The 11,022-nt window shown below is 42.8% G+C and overlaps 1 long non-coding RNA gene across 2 annotated transcripts; it reads right to left on the bottom strand.

The window, feature by feature from the left end:
• Positions 1-472: 472 nt before the first annotated feature.
• Positions 473-8,263, bottom strand: LOC142072574 (uncharacterized). 2 transcript variants are annotated; one of them, XR_012669029.1, is made up of 3 exons: positions 7,096-8,263; positions 6,473-6,519; positions 473-1,995 (listed from the first exon to the last, which is right to left on the bottom strand). It is a non-coding gene; the product is annotated as an uncharacterized LOC142072574 (long non-coding RNA). The 2 variants fall into 2 exon arrangements; XR_012669028.1 differs by having other exon boundaries at positions 473-1,750; positions 7,096-8,240.
• Between the last annotated feature and the right edge of the window lie 2,759 nt (positions 8,264-11,022).

Below are 11,022 nucleotides of genomic sequence, written 5' to 3' on the forward strand. Positions count from 1 at the left end.
TGTGCCATAGTCAAGTACTACAATAAATTTGTGGCCCAAGGCCCTTTTCTCAAGGGGGCCTATGATATCAATCCCCACCCTTTCAAATGGTTTTGTTATGGGGGGGGGGGGGAATTAAGGGAACGCAGCCTCATCCCTTAGGGACTACCTTCTGGCAGCCTGGGAAGGACAGACAAAAATCTGCTTCTTCCCTATATGTTGTTCCTCCATAAGATATACCAAACCAGCAACAAAAGTAAACTTCTATCTCACCACACTGGCTAACAAGAAGTTATAAAAGCAGTTTCCTTAGGTATTCCAGTTCTTTTAACACCCCAGAAAACACTGGATTTAAAGATGAGTGGTTCTTTACAGCCAGCCTCATCAAATAAAAGGTTCTTCTGACCCCAAAGGACCAGCCACACACCCAAGGCAATATATACTCAGATCTTACCCAAAAATCACACTGTTGCCAATCCTTTAGTACCTAAAATCTAAAGGTTTATTCATAAAAAGAAAGAAAAGTGAGTTAAAATTGGTTAAAGGAATCAAATACATACAGTAATTGCAAAGTTCTTGGTTCAGGCTTGTAGCAGTGATGGAATAAACTGCTGGCTTAATAAGTCTGGTTGCTTCCAAGTCATTGGAAGGACCTCAGTCCCTTGGCTAGAATGCTCCCGTTAGTATAAAGTCCAGAGGTTTGAGCAGGAAAGAGGCAAAATGGAGATGTTTCCAGGGCCTTTTGTAGCTTCTGCCATGTGGAGGGAAACCCATTGTTTCCAAACAAAGCTCTCAGCACAGCCAGTGGAAAATCACAGGTGACAAGATGGGGTTTGGAATCATATGGGCAAGTCACATGTCCATGCATATTTCTGCTTAGTCACAGCAGGAAAGACCATTATCTGTAGATAGGCGTCCCCATGGTCCATTGTGAGTTAAGTGTCCTTTTGATGGGCCACTCAATTTGAATAGTCCCTCCAAGATGTGCTGGCTAAGTACCTTGTGGGCATTACCCCAGGAGCAAACATTTGAAATCCAGGTATAGAGCCAATATTCATAACTTCAAATGCAAAAGATACATGCATACAGATAGCATAATCATAACCAGCAAATCATAACCTTTTCATAGACATCTTACATGCCATATTTTGTACAAGATTTGTTGCAAATATATAACAGCATTTGCAACAATGATCTATATGGTCATATTTTTATCAGATAATGTCATACCACGTATGCAGGCAATTTGGATTGTTTGATTGGGTTCAAGGACTTTGAGTTAGAGCAAGTCTTAGCGTATGACCGTTTGGCCACAGCCAGAGTCCATTAACATTTCTGCCCAGTGTGGTCTTATCTTGGTGGGAACCAAGAAGGTTCTCAAACCCGCTAAAAAAGGTCGCCATAAGGTCTTATCCTATTGGACAAAGTGACACCTAAGATAATCACGCTCCAACACATGGCATTCTCGCTGCATGTGTCTCAGTTGCTCATAATAATAATGTAAGACTAAGCCCTCTTGAATGGTCGATGAAGGCCCCCTTGAGGCCTGGAAACTTAGAGCACTGGGCCCTGGAGATCCACAGGGATGTAGGGGTTCTGTCCCTCCAAGGGGCCCAAAATTCTGGGAGCTCCAAAACACAGTCTGGGTCCAGTGAACCTCATGGAGGGGAAATCGTCCCAATGCTCCAGACCTCTGCTTCCAAAAACCTCTTCATTGTCTCTATGGTCTCTGAAATGGTTGCTGGGTAGAAGCGACAGTCAGGTCTTACCACTGTGGGAAGAATTTTTAAATATTGTTCTAAAATAATACTACCCATGAGGTCACCCATCGTCTTGGTTTCCAGGGTCAGCCAGTGAGTGGCTAAATCACAGAGCCATTAAGCAACAGCCTGTGGACAGTCCCCTTTTGGGAACACTTCCTCGTGGAACTTCCTCTGGGGAAAGTCTGAGTTGATCCAACATGGCAGCCTTCGGGGGGAGTGGGACTGGGCTTCCTTTCAGTGTTTCCCACCTAGACTGCAATTAGATTGATTTATTACTACTCCTGGGGGAATTCTGCACCAAAAATTAAAAATTCTGCAAATTTTATTGGTAAAAATAACACTATATAATCATGTATCAGAGGGGTAGCCGTGTTAGTCTGTATCCACAAAAACAATGAGGAGTCTGGTGGCACCTTAAAGACTAACAGATTTATTTGGGAATAAGCTTGTGGGTAAAAAACCCACTTCTTCATTTGCATAGATACATAATCATGCCAGTTTCAATTATTTTGGTAATTTATTTCAAAATACCTATCAGCAAGTATGTCTGTAACAATACAGACACACACAAATTTTCCCCCAGGAGTAGAGAGTTAAAGAAACCCCTATGACGACTCAGTTCCTGCTTCTCTGCCTCCTCTCCCCCCACAGCCCAGGCGGGGGGCCAGACACTCACAACCCCTTCTCCCCCAGAGCCCAGCCATGCCCCCCCGGCCCAGACTCTCACATCCCTTTCCCCCTTGAGCCCAGCTGTGGGGTCCGCTCAGCCCAGACACTCACAGACTCTATCTCCCTCTGGATCTCTGGGGGCAAACAGCATGATGCTGGGTCCTGGGCTTGCATGGAGTTTCCTGCATGCAGCCGCCTCCTTCCTTCAGGGTACGCTAGGAACTGCAGCGGCTGGCCAGGCCTTGTCTTCTATTTGTGAACTGGGCTGTGCCAGGTCAAGTGACCCCCTAGTGGCAGCCAACATCTCTGCAGTACCTTTCTCCCCTGCCCCACAGAAATTGGATTCTGCACGCCCAACATTCATTTCTGCAAAATTCTGCATTGCACAGTGACGCAGAATTCCCCCAGGAATAAAGTATTACACAGCACTCTATGTTGCACATGCAGAAGAACAGTACACAGACACGTTACAACTGAGCATTACAGTTTGCCAAAGTGATTTTTTGTAATAAAATATAAAGTATTTCACACTTTTTTTCTTTTTTAAGAATACTAAAAAAAAAAATCTCAGTATTGGGGTATTTTCACAATTTCTGTGCACCCACACCACTTTTCCCCCAGAGCCCAATCATGCCCCTCCAGCCCAGACACTCACACCTCCTTCCTCCAAGAGCCCAGCCAGTAAATCCTGATTTACACAGGGCCTTTCTTATAACTTTGCCAAATTTTAACCATTCAGGCTGAAATTTTCTATGCCAGGTGTCTGCCTCAAGCTGATTTAAAAAAAAAAAAATCAGCTAAAACAGATCAGCCATTTCCAAGAATGAGGCTATGGAAAAATATGTTGTTTTATCCATGTTAAAATAATCTTTCAACCTTTTCTCTGAGCTCAAATACCGCTGGGCTTTGGAGCAAAGACTTAAAATTAGGCACAGACGTGGCTTTTTATCAAGGATGTGCCTTTTGCCATCTCTGTGAAAATCCACTGGCCAAGTTATAAACTGAAAAAAGATCAGTTTGCACATCCTCAGTAGAAACATGCTAGAGCATCACAGCATGAAAACTCTTCCCTTATATACATTTACACATTACAGCACACATTTTGGGATTGGCTTGGTCACTTTGTAAAAACCAACCTGTGTACAGCATACTCTGTCCATGCACGACTTACTCTTTGCCTCATCTTGCATTCCAGGCTTATTTTATCCAGTTATCTTGTCCATTGTAAATAGTTCCCTGGATGTTCTCTCTTATTTTAGCTAGTACAGACTTCTGTTTCCCGCCTGCTGATCCATTTACCTCCCTAATCCTGACTCCCAAAATATAAGGCCTCACCCATGTCCAATTACTTATGTCAAACTAGGCCTACAGGAGGAAAGGGGCTTAGGTATCTATCTGGTACACCTGGCTGATGAGCCAGAGCTAGGCACCTCCCTTAGGGCATGTCTATGGGATCGGGCCCCATTGGTGAGACAGACATTCCCCTGCCTCATTTGAGAATCCTGCTTTGGGGCCTCCAGTTTAAACTAGGGCTCTGCACAGCTCGTCAGCAGTGGGGTGGCAGGAATGCTTAGTTGCTTTGAAAACGCTGACCAGAGGAAAGTTACATGCCTAGAAAGGTTAAGCTGTACCTGAGCTATGACTTTTTAAATGTCAGGGGTGCCTACGTGGTAGATTTGGACACCTATCTGCCTGTTTAGGCACCTAAATCCCTTTACAAATCTGGGGCAGAGTTCCTCTGTGATGCTACTCAAGTCATATAAACCACACTTTTTCACAGGTGGGCACTGTGTGTTCCTAATTTTCTGGGTGCTAACAGGATACCCTGGGGTCTGATCTGCAGATGTTCTGAGTACTCACAGCTGCAACGGACATCAGTGAAAGCTGTGCTTCGAACACAGAAAGTGCTACATAATGCTAAGCACTCTGAAAAAGTCAGGTTCTAGGTGTCTCAAGTTGGCCAACAAAAATTAGTGAAAACTTTTTACTTTCATCCATCTGTAACTTGGTTCCCTATCTGTAAAATGGAAATAATACCCCCCACTCACCTCACAGGGGTGTTATGAAGATTAATTAATGTTTGTAAATCACTCTGTCTACTGAAGGGGAGCACCATAGAAAAGCCCATGAGAAAATTAATAATTCTGTCTTCAGAACAGGGTTTGAATAGAGTGCAGTAAATAAGGCATGGGCCCACACATTGAACAGTAAGGAGAAAACAAAACACGGAATAACTTCTAATTACATAGGCACTGTCCATCCTGTGCAATGAATAAGATAGGGATCCTGTGAAAAAAATTTGTCTGTAAGCATGTAATTAAAGACTCTCTCATAACACACATGCAAAAGGGGACCAAATTAAGGTTGCACAGGCACCCTTAATTCTAGCATTTCCTAACTTTTGAGTGCTTGTCTTTAACTTTAATAATGTTCTTATGTAGTGAATTAGTTTGGGAGGGGGGTGTGTGTGGGCATGCACAAAAATATCATAGTGATTATATATAGATATATGTACAATCGCTTTGAAAAAGCAGATAAAAATAATTGGTCAAAATGCTGGGAAAACTTCCAGTAGAAAGAACGCATCTGAAAGGAAAAAACTGTAAACAAGTATTCTCCTGCTCCTAATAAAATAATGCTGTACCCAATGTTTTGGTAGTACCATTCACAGTCCATAAGATGGCAGACCTGTATATATTAGTTTTCAGTGTGATAACCATTGCAGTGAACATACATTGGTTGTTTTAAAACAGATGCTACATGTTATATGCAGTGGCTAATAACAACACCGGACGTAGGAAAAACTTTCCTTCAAATCAGAATATTTTTTACAATGACACACTTGGAAATATAGAAAGGATGCAAATAAGAGTCCATTATTTACAATCCATGGTGTTTTCTATGGTTACTACGGCTTTTGGAGCAGAATCACAGAGTACATTATTATTTGATAAACCCACCAGTGTTAGTTATATAGCTCAGTTTTGGATTATCTTAACTAAATCAGTGACCTATTTTTAATATAGGAATAATTTACAATTATTTGTACTTACTCATCTTCAACAACCAAGTAAACTAGCTCTTGCTTTACATATATTATCACAAAACAACACCCATCATTTTTTTCCATCTTCAGAGCATTAGTGTTTTCCTTTCAAACAAATATTTATTTCTTGTTATGTAAAATTTATCTAAATGTATTCAAGAGACCACAGCAACAAATAATTTTAAACCCTAAAATGTACATGCTTATTTCCTCAGTAAAATGTTAATTTATAAATACCTTTTCAGATTCAGTCTGACACTCATATACTTTAGTCATTGTATTGAATTCAGCATAATTACATTTTTATTAAAATGAATAATTTCTAGTACAAATAATTACTAGTACATAGTTGTTCTCAAAGAAAGAGATCACTTAGAAACAAGGTTCCCTATTATTTTATACCCTTAGATTCCTTTGCTGAAGGCCCTATAGTTGTTTTAGACCCAAGTTTTTCAGATATGATATTGCCAAGCGATGCTCTCATACTCAAAAAGGCCAAGTGAGAAAAGGAATGAGCTCATAATCTTGCTTTTATGTTTTATTTTAGCAAACCTTGCTTCACCCACAAATATTATAATTATAATTGCACAGGCATATCATTTTCCAATAAAGGTTTCATTCTATTTGTTCCAGTTGGCTGGAAGCTACAATGTGCTTAGATTCTTGAAAATTTTAGAGACAATTCTTCTGGGGAAAAAATACAGTAAAAAGTGTTCATAGCAGCAAAGCTGTGAAAAGGAAATCATGACAATTTTAAAATAAAAATACATTCATTTCATAGTGAGCAAAAGGAATAAAAAAATTCAAAATTATTTAACCTTAAAATGCTTGCAGCAGAACACAATGAGCCTTGCATTCTGTACTTAGGCAAAACTCCCACTAAGTCAAGGAACTGGGTGGTCAGGACCCATGTTCCTATTCAATGTTGCAATTGACGCAGTAGGATTCTTCATATGCAAACATGCTTTTACTAATGTATTAGGAGTGAAGCCTCATTTAAAATACAACTTCCTACCTTGTGTTCACAGACTTGTTGCTGACTCACCCTTCAACAACAGGATTCTGAAAGGGCAATAAAAAAGCCTCAAATAACAAAAATTACTTAAGTCTTTCAATAAAATAATAAGCCTCTGTAAACTACCCCCATGTTTAGATTCTTTCCTGTAGCTAGCTTTTGCAGACATGCCAACAAATTGTTGCTTATTTGAAGAGAAATTCAATCATTTTGGATCAATATTAAGCCAGTTTTTAAAAGCACCTTCCTCTAATAATAAAGAATATTTTGCAGCATGTGTGTTTTAATTAAACATTTGTATTAGACTAGGATTACATGATTTAAAAAACTAGCTCCTCTTTCTTTTTTTCTTAATGTCAAACTGTCACAGGTTGGCAGCCTTATCTTGTAGCTTATTAGGCAATATACAGCTATGATCTCTAGCCAGGGCCAACGAGTTTGAGATTTTTGGATGCTGTTAGGCGTCTTAAATAACCATATGACAAGTTCTCATTTGTTTGCAGAGAGTTTCAATTTGGCTCTAATTTTGCAAAAGCATCTCCTTGCGATGAAGGTTTTTGCAGTGTTTCAATAGGATAGTCACAAGGCTGTACATCTTTTGACTTCAGTGTACAGATCCTCACCTGTCGTTCCCATTGCCACAGTCTGAAAACCCCTCCAGTAAATGCTTCTTGCACCCACGGCAGCAGGGGAGTAAGAGAGATTTTAACGCCCAGTTTGCAGCTCTTGGAGCTCTGTGTGTTTGGACAGGGGCGCGCTCAGACGACAGGCTGTTCCTGTCTTTTGGCTGCTTTCTAAAGCAGAAGCTGAGGTTTTTTGTTTTTTTTAAAGGTGGGGGAGGATTGGGTCTGGAAGGAGAAAAGCTCCCTCCGGCCACACCTGATACTTCGCCTGAGCCCAGTCCCTGCCACCGCTGCAAGTATCAGAGCTTGCTGGATCCGCACGCGCATCCTCCCCACAAAGGCGCGCGCCCAGCTTCTGCCCCCGCGCGCGCCGCTCTGCGGCCAGCTCCCGCGTCTGAAAGGCGCCACTCCCCCGCCGCTGCGCGACAGCCATTCACAGGAAAGCCAAGCCCCAGCACCCTTACTTTCGGGCATCATTACTTGACGCATTGCAGGTGCAACGCAACCAATCAGGAGACTCGGCTCTTTCCGAAGAACCATTGCAGGGTCCCTTCGGCCAATCGGAGAGCCCTTGACAAAATGCTCCCCGCAGACGCATCAGCAGCTTTCAGTTACGTTATGCGCTGTGGCAGAGCGCGAGAGGTTGGTAACCCTCCGCTGGAGGATATAATCCCTGCCTTCAATTAATTCACGTGCGAGCGGATCGCTTCTGCCCGGTACCAGGCACGTTGTCAGGTCTGGCTTTGAGACCATTGCAGCTGAGGGTGCACTTGCTTCCGTCCTCTCAGCTTTGTGGGAGCTATGGTGTTGGCTGCATTTAAAACAGCTGCAGGCAATGATCAGCACGCATGTTTCAGTGCTTGGGGGCAAAGTCTCTGTATGCCGCTCATTTCTGCAACTCCAACAGCAGCCATAAAGAAACCCCCTTGCAAAAACAGAAATCCTATAGCCTGCCCTTTCTGATGTTAACTCAATCCCTACACGCACACCCCCATGTAAATCCACTTCCAACAGTTTGTAGCCTCCTTGTTTGCTGATTGGACGCCGAGTCTCTGTTTCCTTACAAAGCTGCTTCCCTTTTAATCTCATACAGAAACTTTGCCAAGCTTAAATGCAATTTTGGGGAATAAAGAGAAATGTGCTTCTTGAGCTCAGCTCACGTTGCCACTGTAAAGGAATGGGTGCTCCACTATGGAGACATGAGAGTCTGAGATTTGCCCCTGAAAATCTTGATGCAAGCAGAGTTTAAAGGGATGTTGGAGAAGTTCCATCTCCGTTACTGCCCAGCCACACAATTCCATTTGTTTGTAACAAAATTTGGAGCTGTTGGTTGTCTTCAGTGCATTTCTAATGCTAACTGTACCTCCTTTGGGGATGGTGAGAAGTATTTATAATACTAGGTAGTAAGGCATTCAGTCAGTGCTGAGTCTAAAGGCTTGGCTGCACTTGTGAGTTACAACGCAACAAAGGAGCCTGGGTGCACTAGCTCACTACCCATCCACACTGGCAAGTGTGAACGAAGTGTTGCTTTACTGCTCTCTGATGCAGCCTCCGGAAACATCCCATAATCCCCTTAAGTCAAGTGGCCATTCTTGTCATTGTTTGGAATTGGCTGTAGGAATGCAGAAATGCCCTTTGAAAGCTCCGTTTCTGACAGCCTGCTGCTTATCTGCTCTGAGACAAAGCAACCATTAGTGTAGAATGCTGTGTGGGAGAGAGAGAGGTGGGGGGGGGCGCGAGGGCAGTCTGCTGCTGTCTAAACTTATAAGACAGCATGCTGACATGCTCTCAGCCCCCCAAAAACCCACTCTCTCTCCCCCACATATACACAACACACTCCCTGTCACACTCCACCCCACGCCCCCATTTGAAAAACACGTTGCAGCCACTTGCATGCTGGGATAGCTGCCCATAATGCACCGCTCCCAATGCCGCTGCAAGTGCCGCAAATGTGGCCACACCAATGCGCTTGTAGCTATTAGTGTGGACAGATTGTAGCGCTTTCCCTACTACGCTCTATGAAAGCTGGTTTAACTTAAAGCGCTCTACATCTGCAAGTGTAGCCATGCTCTTAGCTTCTTGAGCAACTGAAGGGAGGGATCAGCCTGAGTCTAAATCATGCCCAGATTGGTTGTAGTTCTAAAAGATATTTTTTAGCTCCAGCAGAAATTATGGGATTGATACGAGACTCCCATGATAAAGTTCTACAGCCTGTGTTATGCAGGAGGTCAAACTAGATTACCATAATGAACCCTGTAGAGAGTTTAGTGCAAAACCCCACTTTTTGCAAAACCTGTGTATCTGCATTACTATGTATCTGAAGATGAGAGAGAGCAAAAAGATACAGATTGAAGAAAAAGAGAAGAAGGAAGAGAGGGAAAGTATTCATGTTTAATAAGGCTTAACCCCACGATAAAAAAAAGAGTGCATTTCAAGTCCTTTACATTTTTGCTTATTCAATGTTGAATTTTTGTTAACCTGTGTTTCCATTAAGGAGATTGGTACCCTAACTGCACCTAAAATAGTTTACAGAGAAGGCAAGAGAGCAGAAGCAGAGTGGATGCCAAAATGAAATGATCTGAAGTACTGAGTTAGGCCCAGAGTAGTGAAAAAAAGAGCGTGACGTGATTCTCCGTGACTGGAAAATTTATCTCAGTACAGGCAAACCCAAGACTAAACCGGAAGACTAACCAAACTAAACTAATCAGATTTATCTCTAATGCATACAAATCCCAGTCTTGATGCAATGCACCTTCGTGTTATGCTTGTGCTCTGCAATACTATCACTGCTAACCTCAAGTCCAGAAACTAGCCATAAATTTACTGAAAATAAATGCCTCCTAAGCATATTGCTCACTTCTGCCACAACAGAAATAACAAGAAAATAGCCCTGTGGAGGGGATGGTCACACTGTTTGCCAGTGCGTGAGATGTCTGGATCATAGTTGAATTTTAGGCATTTCCTCAGTCCAGAGAGGCTGAGATTTTGTCAGTCTCAGAATAAAGATAGCAGGATAGAGATTTAGATAGAGATACAATAGCTATTGACAGCAACACCCACACAAAGAATTTGGGAAAATCAGCCAAACTGGGCCAGCTCTGTTTTTCCTGTTCCCAGAAAGGACGGGAGTTTCTCTTTCTGTACACAACCTCTAGAGCCGCAGCAGTGATCGGAGGTCCTTAAGTATGGGAAGGACCGTACGTCCTGAGGGTCACAATTATTATAAGAGAATGGACAGTGCACAAACTACAGTTCTCAAGGATGAGTACTTTTGGTTCCAAGCAATTAGAAAACCAGCTACTGGACTCCAAGGTGGACAAAGGAACTATTTAAATAGGGAGTTTAAAACTAGGTTTTAGGAGGCTTCAGGGGTTCCTGTCATATCCAGTTTAGTCCTTTCTACTAAAGAGCCTCAAGTCTCAGAAGATTAAAGTGCTATGATTCCGAGATGCTGCCATCTCAGATAGGCAAGGGAGAGACAGGCTGGTGGCACTGAGGGAGAGCGGAGTATTTTTTGACAGTTTCCCAATCTGATAGAGTTAGATGTTTCTCTGGCAGGTTGCTAGAAAATTTAGGGTTTGGTCAGACTTTTCCTGCATGACTTGCTTGTAACTTTTTGTGGGGCCAGATACCATAAAATGGCTGCCCAGAGAAGTGGTATGATTGCATAACTTTCTTCATGCACTTAGTACAACAGAATAAGTGAGGTACAGTAGATCAGTTGTCTAGAACAGTGGTTTTCAAACTGCAGGTCGTCGTGGAATGTAAGGCACTGGGTTGCGGCGACTCTGGTCAGCACTGCCGACCGGGCCATTAAAAGTCCTGTTGGCAGTGCTGCCCGGCTAAGGCAGGCTAGTCCCTACCTGTTCTGACACCACGCTGCACCCCGGAAGTGGCCAGCAGCAGGTCCGACTCCTAGGTGGGGGG

Source organism: Caretta caretta, chromosome 6 (assembly GCF_965140235.1).
Source record: "Caretta caretta isolate rCarCar2 chromosome 6, rCarCar1.hap1, whole genome shotgun sequence".
In the NCBI taxonomy this organism is placed as follows: domain Eukaryota; kingdom Metazoa; phylum Chordata; order Testudines; family Cheloniidae; genus Caretta; species Caretta caretta.